This window comes from Pseudochaenichthys georgianus, chromosome 17 (genome assembly GCF_902827115.2).
Source record: "Pseudochaenichthys georgianus chromosome 17, fPseGeo1.2, whole genome shotgun sequence".
In the NCBI taxonomy this organism is placed as follows: domain Eukaryota; kingdom Metazoa; phylum Chordata; class Actinopteri; order Perciformes; family Channichthyidae; genus Pseudochaenichthys; species Pseudochaenichthys georgianus.
Window position 1 is genome coordinate 29,096,231 of NC_047519.1, and position 18,241 is coordinate 29,114,471.

Below are 18,241 nucleotides of genomic sequence, written 5' to 3' on the forward strand. Positions count from 1 at the left end.
CCACCAATACTTAACTCGATAGCATGTCTGCATGTAGGGGAGGAAACTTATACAAAATGTACACCACCCCAAATTGATCATGTTGTTGATAGTGCTATAGATGCGCTGCGAATAAAATTAGACTCTGTTGCTCCTTTGAAAAAGAAGAAAATAAAACAACATAGATTAGCTCCATGGCATAATGCCGAAACCCGCAAAATAAAGCAAAAGTCTAGACAACTTGAAAGGATATGGCGTTCCACTAAACTTGAAGAATCTCGTTTAATTTGGCATATTACTCTCAATGAATATAAGAAAGCACTGCGTAAAGCAAGAGCAGCCTACTACTCTTCATTAATAGATGAGAATGAGAATAATGCAAGATTTCTTTTCAGCACTGTAGCCAGGCTGACAGAGAGCCACAGCTCCATTGAGCCTTCTATTCCCTTAGCACTCAGTAGTAATGATTTTATGTGCTTTTTTAACGATAAAATTGTTACTCTTAGAAACAAAATTAATGACCTCTTGCCTTCGACCAGTATAGTGTTATCAACAGCTCCCGTAATCGTAAGTTCTAATATTACACTAGATAGTAAACTAGAATGCTTTTCAGCCATTAACCTTGAACAATTACATTCAATGATTCTCTCTTCTAAACCATCAACGTGCATGTTAGACCCAATTCCAACTAAGCTGTTGAAGGAAGTTTTTCCATTAATTAGCACTTCTTTATTAAATATTATGAATATGTCTTTATTATCAGGCTATGTTCCACAATCATTCAAAGTAGCAGTGATAAAACCGCTTCTTAAAAAGCACAACCTCGATCCAGAGGTTTTAGCCAACTATAGACCTATTTCTAATCTTCCGTTCCTCTCAAAAATTCTTGAGAAAGCGGTCGCAAAACAGTTGTGTGATTACTTAAAAAACAATGATTTATTTGAAGATTTTCAGTCTGGCTTTAGAACACATCATAGCACAGAGACAGCTCTGGTTAAAGTCACAAATGATATTCTAATAGCCTCAGACAAGGGACTTGTCTCTATTCTTGTTTTGCTCGATCTCAGTGCTGCATTTGATTCTATCGACCATGATATCCTATTGCAAAGACTAGAGCACTTAGTTGGCATACAGGGAACTGCTTTAGGCTGGTTTAGGTCCTATCTATCTGAACGCTCTCAGTTTGTACGTGTTAACGATGAATCTTCCACGCAAACCAAAGTTAGCCATGGAGTGCCACAGAGCTCAGTGCTCGGACCTATTTTGTTCACATTATATATGCTTCCGTTAGGCAATATTATAAGGAATCATTCTGTAAACTTTCATTGTTATGCGGATGATACTCAACTATATTTATCAATCAAGCCTGATGAAATTAATCATCTAAATAAAATTCAAGACTGCCTTAAGGACTTAAAAACGTGGATGACCTTAAACTTTTTGATGTTAAACACGACCAAAACTGAAGTTATTGTACTTGGCCCGAAGAATCTACGAAACAAATTATCTAAAGACATACTAACTATGGATGGCATTAATTTGGCCTCCAGTGAGACTGTAAGGAATCTTGGTGTTATATTTGATCAGGATTTATCCTTTAACGCCCACATAAAATCAATTTCAAGGACCGCCTACTTCCATCTACGTAACATTGCAAAAATCAGGCATATCTTGCCTCAAAACGATGCAGAGAAACTAGTCCATGCATTTGTTACTTCTAGGCTGGATTATTGTAACTCTTTATTATCAGGGAGTACTAAGAAGTCAATCAAGTCGCTTCAGCTGATTCAAAATGCTGCGGCTCGTGTACTAACCAGAGTTAGGAAAAGGGACCACATGACTCCTGTTCTGGCTGCCTTACACTGGCTCCCTATAGAACACAGGATAGAATTTAAAATTCTTCTTCTCGCCTACAAAGCCCTTAATGGGCAGGCGCCATCTTACCTTAAAGAACTCATTATACCCTACTGTCCTACTAGGGCATTGCGTTCCAAGAATGCAGGGTTGTTGGTTGTTCCTAGAATCTTTAAAAGTACAATGGGAGCCAGAGCCTTTTCTTATCAAGCTCCACATTTGTGGAATCAGCTTCCAGTTTGTGTTCGGGCGGCAGACACCCTATCCGTTTTTAAGAGTGCGCTTAAGACCTTCCTTTTTGATAAAGCTTATAGTTAGGGCTGATTAGATTCAGCCCCTAGTTTTGCTGATATAGGCTTAGTTTGTCGGGGGACATCTTACTTCTTCCTTCTCTCTGTCTATACCCGTGTACACTCATGTTCCGATTAACCCAGCTTCCCCAAATGTCTTTCTTTTGGTGTCTATATACGCTGGGATCCGGAGTCATGGATGATCCTGCGGTCCTGTGTCCTGGATCGCGAGCGCTGGATCTTGAGTCGTGGCTGTGGTCCTGGATCATAGGTCCTGGATGGATATCCTCGTGGATTCATCTTCCTATTATACACACATGCATTTCCAAACATTTGGACTACCTATGTTGCAAATGTATTATCTTTTCAATTTACACACGGCATCTATTGCACGTCTGTCCGTCCTGGGAGAGGGATCCCTCCTCTGTTGCTCTCCCTGAGGTTTCTCCCATTTTTCCCTTTAAACTGGGTTTTCTTTGGAAGTTTTTCCTTGTACGATGTGAGGGTCTAAGGACAGAGGGTGTCGTATTGTCATACTGATATTCTGTACACACTGTGAAGACCACTGAGACAAATGTAACATTTGTGATATTGGGCTATATAAATAAACATTGATTGATTGATTGATTGATTGATTGATTGACTAATTCTGATCATCTATTTCGAATTAATTTCCCGTATTAATGTTTTGAAATGTTTTTATATTTAGTGTTGCTGTCCCTTTTTTACATTTGAAAAAGCTTATACAGACAACAACTTTTTTTCAATTACTTGGTAAATATGGCAGTACCTACACTCAACACTCAATACCCAATTTACTTATTTTCAAGTGCATTCAAATATTGGATTTGTTCACTGAACAATAACAAAGTATTTATCATTCTCAGGACATGTATCTTCTTTGACATTTACAGTTTCTTGCTATTTTTTTTAGAGAAACCCATGCACTTGTCATTTGGAGTCCGTCGCCATCTTCACGGCACGTTCACTTCGGGTGAGGTCTGTTAAATGGCCAATTGAATGCTCTGTCAAGCAGAACCTTCCTTTGACCCTAACACACACACACACACACACACACACACACACACACACACACACACACACACACACACACACACACACACACACACACACACACACACACACACACACACACACACACACACACACACACACACACACACACACACACACACACACACACACACACACACACACACACACACACACACACACACACACACACACACACACACACACACACACACACACACATACACCACACACACCACACACAAACATTTACTGCACTGGCACAGTCTAGCACAATCCTTAGCTAGAACATCAATAGTTTGTTTATAATTAGCCCTGGCACCTCTTGACTACTTAGAGAGAGTGATTGTTTTTGAAAATGGCCCCTGGGGACCTGTTGACTGATTGGCTTGAGGTGGTTTGGGGGAATAAGGAGGGGGAGCATTGAGGCTCTGCAGTGTGCAGAGGGTCTGTTGCTGGCCCACAGTTGTAGGCTGCATTCCTCCCAAGCCGCTCTGGACCCTCGTCTGACAGCCACTCCGATAATATCCCAGTCAGATAGAGTCGCAGGGGCGGCGTGTCTGAGCCCTGTTCTGAATCACTCAATTAGTGCAGCAGGACGAGGAGGAGGGGGTGGGTGGGGTCTGAAATAGCTTTGTTCTGCAAAACCCACACTGGAAACACAGAGTAGGCTAGTATACAAACAGTGTGAGCTCAATTAATAGCAGCGGTGTTTATGCAGAGAAATCCAAAGGTGTAAATACAGTTTGTGTGGTCTTGTGGTGAGTTCTCTGTTGGTGGGATAGGCGTGAGTGAGTGAGTCGCGTGTGTGTGTGTGTGTGTGTGTGTGTGTGTGTGTGTGTGTGTGTGTGTGTGTGTGTGTGTGTGTGTGTGTGTGTGTGTGTGTGTGTGTGTGTGTGTGTGTGTGTGTGTGTGTGTGTGTGTGTGTGTGTGTGTGTGTGTGTGTGTGTGTGTGTGTGTGTGTGTGTGTGTGTGTGTGTGTGTGTGTGTGTGTGTGTGCGCTGACTGTTTACACAGAGTAACATCACTTCACAACCTGGCTCCACATTGTTGCTAACACCTGCTAAATACACCTATCACCCAACTATGAAGTCAAAGAGGCCAGCAGATGAATCTGCTAATAAGGGATACAGTTAGGAACATATGCATTTAACTCTACCCTCAGCTTGATGTGTACCCTTACTTACCATTGCATGTGATGTCAACTATGTCAGGACATTTTATTTTTTTTGAGTTATGAATCATAGTGCACAATCAGTATATACAAATTATTTAAAGTTTACAGAATGTTTGACAAAATAATCCTAACTCGTAGTTTATTATGGGGCTTTCCACCAGCTCTCACGGTCTTGTATAGTAAATGGGGTTAGCTCTGTCGTCATGCTGAACAGTTTGCCTATTAATAGGACCTAAAAAGCCAAATCAGCTGTTTTAGTAATATCAGAGTTTGAAGTATTTCACGATAATTCAGTTTATAGACAGCTGGGATTTTAATTCCACAGTATTAGGGATCATCAACATCAATTATCTTAAGGCTGCACTTACTAATGACTGCTCTTAACTTGACCTATCTTGATCTTAATGCATTAACAGTAGATAGATCAACAGAACTATGACACTACATTGAGCTCACTGTGTTGGTCAGTTTTTAGTTTACCTTGGAAACGTTTTTTTTTGTTTTGTAACTTTTTTCTTGTGTAAGACGTGCTGTTTTCCCCCTGCATTTCTGCATGATATTCCTGATGTGCTATGAAATAGGTGATGATTTTAAGTCATTTTCTGAGGTTTTGTCTATCTGCCATGTTTTTTTATGTTTCAGAGGATTGAACCGTAAAAAAAGCAAAACAAAGACTAAGAGGTTAAACCATTTCTGGAATTGTGTGAAACATGCAGGAGCATTATGGGAACAACAGCACATGTTATATGTCATGTTGGTCTGTGCATTCTTATGTTTTCAACATCACAGGGAACTTATATTGATACTGGATATGGTTTACATAAGTATAACATGTTTATGTTAAGCATAAGCCTCAACATCACTGCTTAGTTCAGACTCAGCTTTCTCAGCCAGTCCTTTGATGAATCTGTCCTGTCGACTTTATCCCATTATGGCAGTGTTTGTTGGCTCATTTTTCATCTGGCACATTGGGACTATTGGGTTTTTAAATGGCAACAGTTTCATTTCAGAGGAAGTGGAGGAGTAGGGGTTAATAGCGAAAACTCTCATCCTGGTCTGTGACTCAGCCAACCATGTTTCTGTGTTTCTGTAGGCCTGCTCAGACTGCTCCACCAGCCTGCGGCCAACCCCTCACCTCCCGCTGACCCGTCACCTGCAGACACCCTCCGAGCTGCCTTTGATCTTATGTACAGTAGGGGTTAATCACACACCTTGAGAGAGCGACGTAGAAATCCATACAATGGCTCCACTGGCCTGTGTTGTCTGAGGGCTAAGAGAGGGATTAGAGATTAAAGGGCAGCCACTTTGTGAGGTAAACACCAGAGAACAATATTTTACCTACTCCAGGTTTAGTCAGCGGATGTCTCTTGTCTCTTTGACTGAAAGGCTGCTGGCTGCTGCCAGGACTGTGTTTTCTCTACTCTCTTTTTCACTTTCTCCTGGAATTTACCTTTATTGGATTTAAAATGACTAGTATGACAAATTACATTAGGAATACGTCTAGGAATGTAATCTTACATTAACTGTCTTGGGGTGATGAGGGTTAGCATCTGCAATAGTAGCCTCATTACATTTTTATGTTAGCTCAGCTTAAAAATGATATGGTTGTTAATGTGAGGTATCATTTCTTTAATATTGTTAATATGGTGCATTCCAGATCATCTTTGGGGTTTATTTGACATTGATAAATAACTAATTGTTTGCTGGTGATTTTCTGCATTCTTTAATATATTAGCTACTTCTTTCTTTCTTCCTTCTTGTCTTTTCACAGACCAGAGCCATGAACTCTAAAGCATACTCTCATTTATATCCCCAAGATATCTGTTTCATATGGCTGCAGATAAATACAGATTTTGCATTCATGATCTGTTATTATCCTATGTCAGAATAAGTATAAAGTATTACATAAATAAAACGAAAGAAGATGTTTAAAATCACACACAAAAAAGAAAATACTTCCACCTCACCAAACTAACATGCTCTTAGTGATCACAACTCCCAGGCTCAATGACGGTAATATTTTATAAAGCTGACAGTGTTAAAGCTGCAACGTTTTGGGTCCTTACAGTTTCAACCATTTGTGGTAACATTTTGTCCAAATCAAAATAAGATTTATTCTAATTAAACCTAGGTTAGCTCCGCCATAGCCACCATAAATATGCCACATCTGTCACACTAATATTCCTTCCTGTCTCAGAAGAGTTTGGGGAAAAACATAATTGATCTTCTAATCTGGGAAGTAACCCAACATGTTTTTAAAATGCATTCAATCTTTTAGCTTGTGCTGAAAGACCCGCTCATAAGACATATTCCCTGGATGGCTGAGCACCGTGCTCAGGAATGGGACTGTTCTAACGTTCATTGTAACAAGACCCTCCCTCATGAATATGGTCATTCACACGCTAATTGAAACTGAAGTACATGAGTTATGGTGTAACAATTTCTCCATTAATTTGTGTGGCAGCAGAAAGTGAAACAACCTAAAACAGTAGATATCATCTCATGGGAAGATATGCTACACATAATGAAGTGACAGTGAATGCATTTACCCACATGGTGCTGATAACAGGAGATTTACATCAGCGCTCTCTTTGATGCAGACCACCAGCAGGGGTGAAACAAGGACCGGTATCATTCAATTAATTAAATCAACACCATAAAATGCTTGGGATTTTCTGCATAAAGGGCTCACTGATGTCATGAACAAACATGCACCTGTGAGAACGGTTAAGGTCAAAGGTCAACATCTCCCTTGGATCAATTCTGAACTCATCAGTCTCTTTAGGGAAAGGGATAAAGCATGGTCGATATATCGTCATTCAAGAACTATAGCCGATTGGGAAGTATACAGGCATCTTCGAAATCTGAGTAAAACCAAAACCCGAAATGCTAAATCGAACTACTATAAAGAATCTCTCACATCGGACTTTAAGAATCCCAAGCAATTTTGGACTAAAATTAAATCTATTTTAAATAAATCAGGTAAACATTCTATTAATAAAATAAGAACTGCTGATACAATAATTCATGACCCATTATCCATTGCCCAAATATGTAATCAGCATTTCGCTAATGTATGTTACACATTACTATCTGACTCCTATTTGACGACTGGTATTTCTAATAGTAACTCATTCTGCAACAGTTCTTTTTCTTTTAAGAAGATTCTACCACACAAAGTTCATAATGCTATCACAGAATTAAAAGTGGATGGCAGTGCAGGACTCGATGGTATAGAAAACAGGTTCATACAACTGGCGTCCCATATTCTCATGTACCCACTTGCTGATTTGTTCAACCTGTCTTTGTCCACTTCTGTTCTCTATTTACATAAATGATGTATCTTCTTGTCTCATTAATTGTTGTACTCACCTTTATGCTGATGACACTGTCATATATACATCCAAATCAGATTGTTCACAAATTCAGATCTCTCTTCAATCGGATTTTAATATCTTACAGGACTGGCTATCACTCAATAAACTACTGCTTAACAAAACAAAATCTTATACCATGGTCTTTGGTACCAGGCAGAAGCTCAAATCCAAACCTAATGTAGTAATAACATGTAAGGATGGCACTTCTCTGCATAAAGTTGATAGCTTTAAATATCTTGGTGTATGGCTAGACTCTGAACTTTCATTTAAACTACATATAAAGCATGTAATACAAAAAGTCAATTACGGAATCGGTGTTTTACACCGCTCTCGCAATTGTTTTACGCTCAGTGTCCGAAAGAGAATTGCTTCTCAACTTATTCTTCCGATTATGGACTATTGTGATGTTGTCTACCAAAATGCACATAAATCAGATCTTGCTCCACTCAACATAGCCTACAACAGACTATGCAGATTTGTTCTTGGTTGTCCTTTTCATACACATCACTGCACAATGTATAACCAACTTAAATGGCCTTCTTTAAATGTAAGAAGACACATGCATTGGCTTCAGCTGATATTGAAATGCATTTATCTTAACTATCCCCCTTATTTAAAGCAGTATTTTGTACCCTACTCACCAATTCATCAAGTTAGACATTCTGTTCAGATTTATGTCTCTGTCCCCTCTGCAAAAAAATTGATTGGCAGAAGAGCGTTCATGTTTAAAGCCCCAACTGACTGGAATACTTTACCTGCTGCAATTAGATCTCTTGCATCATTGGGTGTATTTAAACACGCATTGTATTAACTGATATTGATGAAACTGATTTGCTCGACTGTCTCAAATTGTAATGATGGTGTGCATTGCTTGAATTTCACTTAACAGACTGTATGTGGTTTGTCTTGTGTGTCATGTTTTGCATTTTGTCTTTTTGTTTATGTCTGTAAATTGTTGCTATTGTCGGGACCCCCTTGAAAACGAGATGGTGCATCTCAAGGGGTTTATCCCAATGAATACAATTTCTATATTTCTATATATAATGTTGCTGCTGTTTGGGACACCTTTTCATTTCTGTGCAGAGGGAAAAACCTTAAGCAGACTTATAATGTACCAACTGTGTTATATAATCCATCACATTGAACATTCACTGCGCATACATTTTGCTTTGTCATATCAAAAACACACAAATCAGTTTGGATTAAAACTCTACCACCATGCACAGTGATGGATTACAAAAGTTACGCAAGTTTAGAAAGTTTCTCAAGAATCAATATCTGCTTAGAAATGTTTTGAAAACGCTACAAAAAACAACAACATGGTTTACTTTGCTATGAAGTATGGGATAGCCTACATTTTACACCATACACCATACACACACACACACACACACACACACACACACACACACACACACACACACACACACACACACACACACACACACACACACACACACACACACACACACACACACACACACACACACACACACACACACACACACACACACACACACACACACACACACACACACACACACACACACACACACACACACACACACATACACCACACACAAACATTTACTGCACTGGCACAGTCTAGCACAATCCTTAGCTAGAACATCAATAGTTTGTTTATAATTAGCCCTGGCACCTCTTGACTACTTAGAGAGAGTGATTGTTTTTGAAAATGGCCCCTGGGGACCTGTTTGGTCCCCAAGTATGGTCATTTAAATATAAAAATATGCATCATATTTCATACAAGTATCATGTTTTATAACATCTTCATTTGTAAATCATCTAATGTCTATTTTCCTCATAGTGATGCAAATAAAATGGATATACTCAAGTAATTTACACACTTTTACTAACATGTCTTGACCCTGACATCAGACTCTAAAATGCATTCACTGCTTTACAATAAGGGGATTTATTTTAGCCAAATGTTACTGTGACAGCTGCACGCTGATGATGAAGCCATTTTGTAAAGTCACAAATGTGCAGTGCACTTCATTTGCAGATGAGTCATGTTATTACAATGTTTACCTTGGACCACAGCCTCTAAAATGGTGTGCAATGCAACACATTCACCGTGGGACATCAGGGAGTGTGGCTGTACACAACAAAATGTCTGTCACTACATTATTCTTTTAGACCACAAGGAGCACCGTGATTGGCTGTCTCAGTCCCATGTGGTTCTCATGCCTCTACGACCTGCAATAACTTTTCCTCATTGACATGCAGTGGGTGTGAGGGGGATGTTTGCTAAAAAAATTACTCACCAAAAATGTAGCTTTGGACACTATTGAGTTACATGTCTAGTCACTTTAAAAAAACAAAACCGTTGTTTTATGTAGATAATTTTGTGTTTTTCTTCTGGTGATAAAACAACATTGTGACGTCCGACACCCTTTTTTGTCCCAAATGCTCCACAGCTCTGGGTTGGACTGATATCATGTCATCTGATCTTGGAATAATATGCAGCTCATTTTGACAAACTCTATGTTGTGCTCTGACTAAAGCTAGAGTTAATAGCTCAGCAGCATTTGTTTTATTTTTTTGGTAAACTTCTCCTGTAAACCCTTTGCTTGTTGGATGTCATTTATCATGGAGGACAGGTGAATCTCTGAGTCACAAGGAAATACACCTAAGAGCTTGCTAGGAGCCTTTCTTGATTTCAGTGTTGCACAGAAATGAAATCAATCACCACTGGCTTATGTAAACCATCTGTTTCATTTTGCCCTTTAACCTCTTTTTACTAGGATCAACTTTAAGTACATCTGAGGTTCTGAGTGGAGACAAATTATGCTTGGGTTTGCCTCACAAAAAATATTTCTGGAAAACTATGCGAGAAGAGGAGTGAGCGTTTCGAAAGACATGAAGCTTCTTGTTTCAAAGGGAATTTCTGATGAGATTTCCTAGAAGAGGTGTCGGTGAGAGTCAGATCCTGCCTGTGAATGGTTCTGGTTGCTCTTTTCTCAACGTCTTCATCCCTCCCTCCCACTGAATCTGATGACAAGCTAGGTTTAACCTCTCGGCTATGAGTAGCTGGGTTCAGCTTCTTATTGCTTGTGTGGAGGAGTCTCTTCGCTAGTGAGAGATGAGTTCTAGTGACGGGTTATGATTCAGGACAGCAGGAGGTATGGAATCAGATTTCTTCCAGCAGTGTGTGATTTGAGTCACAAGCACCTTTTAATCACTTTAACAGATTGGAATATATCAATGGCTTTGCAAATTGATTGAAAAACAAAAACTGAGATTGTTTGGCTTTCTGCATTATTACTAGTTTAATTCAACATTTGCAAACCTTAGGCCTTAAGTCTCAGACTAAGATGCGTCACTGAGTTCAACAAAAGACATTCAGATTCCCTTGTGTTTTTTTTAGGTTAAACCTGCGTTAGTTGATTTTTTTTGGCCACTTGGGGACAGTGCATCATGCTGTTAACACAACTTTGACATCATAGAAAGTAGACTTTCATCTTTGTTTTAAACATCTAAGAGACACGGAGCAACATTGGTATTTATTTTGAGTTGATTTTCTGTACAACTACATGTACATCCAATATTCACTCGACTTTTCTTAAAAGCACTGAGCCTGTTTTTCAGGTTTCAGGCTCGAAAATGACATTCCCAGAACAAATGACCATATCTTCCCCTCTAAAAGGGTTAAATTAATAATCTTTTTTCTCAAAGTAATTATAAACCTGTGAGTTGGATGTAGAAAAGTCAGAATCAATATAGATGTTTTTTATTTTAAAGAAAATTCAGATTGAACATAACTGTGTCCGTCCAAAAATAATTTGTTACTTATAGTGAAAACTACCCTTGGTAGATTAAAAGCTTTAGGAATCCAAAGTACAACATATAATAAGTAATAAGTACCCTGTATCAAGATTGATGCAAAACAAGTGACATTTGACCTTTTCAGAGAGGTTTAGCAAAAAAAACCACTTCTGGGGTCAGTTGGGTGGATTTTCCATATCTCTGGCCCCCCTTGGTCGATTTTGCTGATTGACATCTCTTTCTAACCGTCAGAGCCAATGGAATCGAGGGAAAGTTCCCCATACACACACAGCTTACCAAATAAGGAGTGAGAGAGACGCGTAGAAAAAACCGGAAGCTGCGCTAACCTCTGGTGGCTACCATTAGCAGCTAATTGTTGTTAGCAGCACATTTTTCTTCTCCGATTTATGCATACAAATTGAATTATGGATTATCAATAATTTTTTCAAAGTGACATTGCTATAACCTATGGATTACATTTCGGCTGCGTTTTTTCTCGTTTTAATGCCATTGAACACGACTTTTGATCAGAATAACAGCTAAGGTGAACATATCTCCGTGTTTTGCTACCTAAAGCTACTCGTGTGTTGTCTTGCTTCCCCTGTCACGAGTTCTGATCGCTCCGTGATGATCCTTATATTTCTATAATCTGTGGACTCTCAGGATGTTATCTAAGCTTGTTTGTGCGGATCCAATAAGTATATCGATCAGTCTAGCTAGAGTTCTGTGCTAACGGCCTTAAGATTGTTTCGCTCGTAGCTAATTCAGAGGCCTGGCGCTAGCTTTGTGTTTTTTTTGGAAAAAAATGAATAAATTATCAGTTAGCTGAGCTTCTTCCCGTTACATGGATATAAAACATTCATAGTTTATTGAATATTAAGATGCCCTCAGACGCTGTTTCCTGCAGATGACGCGTTTTCCCCCCGGTATCGGGAGTGCGGTGTAGAAGAGGTTAAACAGCTAATTAACTCTAAACACTTAGCTCCTAAAATTACGCATTATTTTCTATTTACTATTTTCCAATGAATGTTGTACAGTTTTTTTGGAGTATATTCTTCAGTTACAGGCAGCATATTTTCTTATCTAAATGCTGTATGATAAGACACTCCATTATATTTTTATTGCATGTGCTGAGGCAGTGCGCATTGCTTTAGCAAATCTACATTGAATTGACCCTCTGAAAAACAAAAACATAAATAGAAACACCTTGTTATCTGTAATTGTAGAATATGTATGTACTTGTATCAAATAAGGTTTTTTATTAGTCTAAAACTCTACAAAACATAGTGTACTGTCTATGATCCGCGTCCACATACGTTTCCTGACATGATCTAGGCTTACATGAAACTGGCCAGTGCGCATTGGTTTAAATATAGGTCTCGGGAGAAGATAAAAACTAGTGAAAGCTCAATTATCTCTACTTCAGAGCAATCAAATTGTTAATACTTCCCAATGACATTTCAAGTTGTGCCAGTTCTTTCATCTCTGCCCATGGTCCTTTAGGGCCGGGCACTTAGGGGCCAGGAATTTGTTGCCACTGCTTGGCAGACATGTCAGAGCCAAGGCAATTTATATATATATATATATAGAGACAATTTTCCTACATCTTGTTTCTGTATTTTATGATATCATGGTGTCAGAGGTAACTTTCCTCTTAGCTTCACTGACTCTCTGAATTAATGGCTCAAGACAAGAAGACTTCCTGTTGTATACTACCACTTCTGCGGAAAAACCCTGACTATACAAAAACCTAAGCAACTTTCTCTTATAGTCCCCACTTGATGCCACCAGCTACACTTTCACATGACAAATCATTCACATTTCTAGCCTAGGTGTTTCCTCCAAAACCATTTCACGGACAAAACAAACCAAAAGTGCTGATGTAGCGTGAAAGATGGTGTTTTCATAAGTGGTTTGGCGTCTCTGTCACAAAGCCTGCCACACACTACTTTCCATTATCTTCCCGTGGGACAGGGGAAGTTATCTTGGGGACCCATTGTATGCTCGGTGGAGTTTTGACTGTGTTTGTGGCACCTCTACTGTGCACACAGGAGGTGTCGGGAGACCAAGGCTGGAGTCTTGGATCCCAGAGGAAAGTCTTGGCTCCAGGGGGCCTGTCCTCCCCTCTGGCTCTCACTGGGCTGCTGGGGAAGCCAGGCATGGAGACAGTAGGATGGGGAGGGGGGGGGCTGTAGAAGCAAATGAGCAGAAGAGGTGCTAGGCCGGCTCTTGCCCTCTCACTGACAGGATCTGGTCAATGTCCTGCCGCCAAGGGTCGCGGCCCAGCTTACGCACACAAACTTATCTCCAGTGCATCTGCCGGGCCGCCTGCGCAGTCAGGCTGTCTCCATTGCGGGCCACGAGCGTTATCCTGCTGGGGGTGAGAGGAGGATGGTGGGAGGATGGAGGGAGGGAGGAAGGGAGGAGGGTGGGGGTGATGCAGGGGGGAGAGAGAGAGTGGCTTGAGGCAGGGAGGGACAGGAGGGGGCTCAATGAGAAACTGGCCCTGTAGGCCTGCCAAGTCGCTGAGCTATATGGAAAACACGAGCTGCCTCCAGGGTAACAGGACCACTTCTGAATTTCTACAAACAAAAATAGCTCCAATGTCTGGCTACGACCTCTCTGTTCTCTGGGCCTCGTCGCTTTCCGCGTGTCTGTCACATTCAAATTCCCACACGAAGACAAAGATCATGTTCAAACCTAAAAAAGTTAAGAAGAGAAAACAAGGGTCATAAATGTAATAATTGTGTGGAGCCGAGTGTATTTATCATTCCTTCTCTTCTCTCAGACGGAGATGACCTCTCGGTGACCAATTGTGTGGACCTCAATCGTGGTCCCTTTGGTGAACCATTTCATCATTTAAACAGCATGAGATCCAATTCTCATGACCTAATGCATTGTAGAATGCCTGAAATCTGCTGCTTGTGTTTTCTCTTCTCTCCCTCAACCCTTTCTCATCAACAGCAACAGGGATCTAAAACAGGAAGCTGCTAGGTGGTGAGCTTGCAGTCAAGACAGGACTGAAATCTGTGCACTTAGAAACACTTTTATAATGTCAGTTAAACATAATTATTTTGGTATTTTGGAATTTATTTGATAGAAGCCCCGAGCCTGTTTTTCAGAACAAATGACCATATCTTCCCTTCTAAAAGGGTTAACTTAATAATCTTTCTTCTCAAAGCAAGGTTACACCTGTGAGTTGGATGTAGAAGTGTCAGAATCCATATAGATGTTTTTATTTTAAAGTAAATTCAGATTGAACACAGTAAAAATATGTCAATTATTGTGTCCGTCCAAAAAAAAAATTACTTATAGTGAAAACCACCCTTGAATGATGGGATGCTAGACTAAAAGCTTTAGGAATCCAAACTACAACATATAATAAGTACCCTGTATCAAGATTGATGCAAAACAAGTGAAATTTGACCTTTTTAGAGAGATTTAGAAGAAAAAGACTTGTGACTTCTGGGGTCATTTGGGTGGATTTGACCTATCTCTGGCTCCCCTTGCTCGATTTTGCTGATTGACATCTCTTTCTAACCATCAGAGCCAATGGAATCGAGGGGAACTCCCACATACTCCTTATTTGGTCATGTGTGTGTGTGTGAGACTGACGCATAGCCAAAACCAGAAGCTGCGATAACTCTGGTGGCTACCATTAGCAGCTAACTTTTACTCTCCGATTTTTCACACAAAAATGGAATTATGGATTATAAATTTTAAAAAATGATTACACAGAAACATTTTTCTTTTGATCAGATTGACAGCTACGGTGAGAGGATCTCCCGTAAAAGCTACATAAAGGTACGTGTTGTGATTTCTGCGAGTTCGGATCACTCAGTGATGATATATATATAAATAATCTGTGGAACCTCAGCTTTAATCGGATATCTTGTATGTGCTGCTACGATAAGTAATAAGGGTATCTTTTATCTTGAGTTCTGTGCCAAAGTGCGTTAGGGGCTTTGGGGCTTAACAGGTTAACAGTTTAGATGTAAAAAGGGGAAAGAGGGTCATGTATCAAGCGCCCCTACGAATAACCAAACCAGGGATATGACAGTTTTGGTACAAATCTGACATTTCTCATTGAATAGAAAAAAGATGTGCTTGCAAAACTACAAGTATGGTAAATCACAATGAAGCTTGTATGTAAACTGATGAATGTTTACAATGAACAACTTAACACCAAACAACAATGTAGCTTTTGGACAATGCTGCCAAATAGAACATTGTGTTCAATGACAACGTTAAAAAAAAGAGTTTCTTCTCCAATAACTGTAAATGGAAACTACTGTGAAAGAGTTAGGGAATGAGAGGGGCACTCTGGTCCCTCATTGCATATTAATCGTGATATCAGACCAAAATGTAATTGTGGTACTCTTAACACCTGTATGATCAAGCTCTTTTACCCGTCTGGATAAAAGAGACAATTTCATTGTTTCCAGATCTCAGAACTACTTAACATTGAAGGTGGGGTAGGTAAGTTTGAGAAACCGGCTCGAGATACACTTTTTGTTATATTCCATGGAATGCTCTTAACATCCCGATAGCAATGAATATCTGAAGTGCTTTGACAACAAATCCATAACAAAATGTCATCTGTGGAAGCCGTAGTACTGTAAAAAGCACGACCAATCATCTGAGCCGGCCCGGCTAAAGTAACTGGATGGCCTACCTGCCTGTCAGCCTTCCATCTGTGCACAAATCTCGTGCCCTCATTGGTCATGTGCGCATTCGTGTGTGTTGGAGGAGGGGCTCTGTAAGGAAGTGGCAGATTTCCCCCGGCTGTGTATTTTCAAATTCTAGCGCACTCGAGCTGGTTTCTCCAAAATTACCAACCCCACCTTTAATATTGTCATAATATTATGCTAATAGAAATAATGGCAAAAAGTAACGCTATAAGACCAAAGTGGTATTTAATCAAAATGAATCATTTAATGCAGCAACATTTTTGAATAAATCCCTTAAAAAACGTCTTAGAATTTGCATTTCTGTCTGTATTTTAAAGTTCAAGTTATAGTGCCTGATGTAAACATAAACCCTCAAAACTGACCTTTTTAAATCCTAGCTTTGAGCTAGCTTTGATTCTTCTGTGGGTCAGCTACCTTTAAGGGCACCATTTCAGAATTTCCCTGTAAAATAGAGCACTATTCGCCCCCGTACTAACTCTAAAGTCCCAGGAACTGCAATAGATCCTCCAAGTCCTACTTGACAGCACACCCGACACTGACACATGCATACCTATAAACTTTACGCACACAACTCCCCTCATCTGCTACTCATTGGGTGCACTGTTAAAGCAGGACATTTAACACAAAGGTAAAACCGTGCAATGGGTGTTTACAAGGCAGAGTTTAGCCATGTGACCTCCAATGCTAAAACTGTCTGACAGTGACTGAAGGAGGAAGGGAGCAGCAGGACGAGGGCCTGATTATGGAGTTCTACTCTTCAACCTTTAAACGTTCTTAATCTAAAGACATAAAAACGCAAAAATCACAGTAAAATGGACCAGGTGCTATTTTAGCCATAGTTTTGGGTTGAAAATAGCCTTGATTTCACTGACACAATTGTGCAGAAAATGGGAAGTAGCACAAATAAGACAGAGATAAGTTTACCCAATCATTTTTAGCCTGTGGTAAGAATGGACGGTGGAGGGAAAACAAATATGGAGAAGAGCATAGGAGAGACGACCTCCTTAATGTACATTCTGTTCTGCTTTGGCTGTGTTTCCCAAGGTTGCCTGTCTCGTGTGTGTATGTGTGTGTGTGTGTGTGTGTGTGTGTGTGTGTGTGTGTGTGTGTGTGTGTGTGTGTGTGTGTGTGTGTGTGTGTGTGTGTGTGTGTGTGTGTGTGTGTGTGTGTGTGTGTGTGTGTGTGTGTGTGTGTGTGTGTGTGTGTGTGTGTGTGTGTTTGTGTGTGAGTGTGTGGTGGTGCCAGGCACAGCGTTTCTTCTGGCTCACACAGTGTTGACCCTGCCCTGTACTCTCCTCCTACTATGGGCGAGGCTTGGTGGTGAAGCACGTAGCAACACTGTGCTAATACTGATATGTGCATACACAGATAGGCCAACAGACAGACACACAGGCACACACCTACACACACTCAAAGAATAAAGACTGTGATATTGGTTTAATGCATAAATACTTTCAAAGTTCATAATCTGCAGAAGTAAAGCCTGCTTTAGAAAGTTTAATTGTCCAAAACCTTTTTATTTTTTTCTGCAAAAAGCTCAGCTGCATAGTTAGTGTTATCCTTGAAATTAGACAATGGCTAGCAGGCTGCCAATCAAAACAGTGTTGTAGATTTATTAATGACGAGGTGTAAAAAAGTCCTCACGGGTCACATGTCTCTTCTTCTTTAAAGTTATTATGGATTGACAGCTTAAGAGGAACAGAAGAACTCAAATAAAAGTATTTTCTTCCCTTCATCTCACTCTTCCATTAGCATCACCGAACACTCTGAAGCTCGGATTTTATAAGTGAGACAAATATTCCCATGTGAATGCTATGCGAAGGTACATTCCTGCAAATGCTTTACCCTGATTTAAGGCTTTCTTGCCCAAGGTTGAGTGTTGTTTAAAACCCTGCGTGCTCATGTGTGCGAGCCCACGTCGTCCGATCATATCTTGCCACAAGTCCACTTTATGTCTCTCACCCACTCAATTCCAAATGAATATAAATGAGTGTTTTCATTGTGAGACAGAATGGAAACAGCAAAGTATGT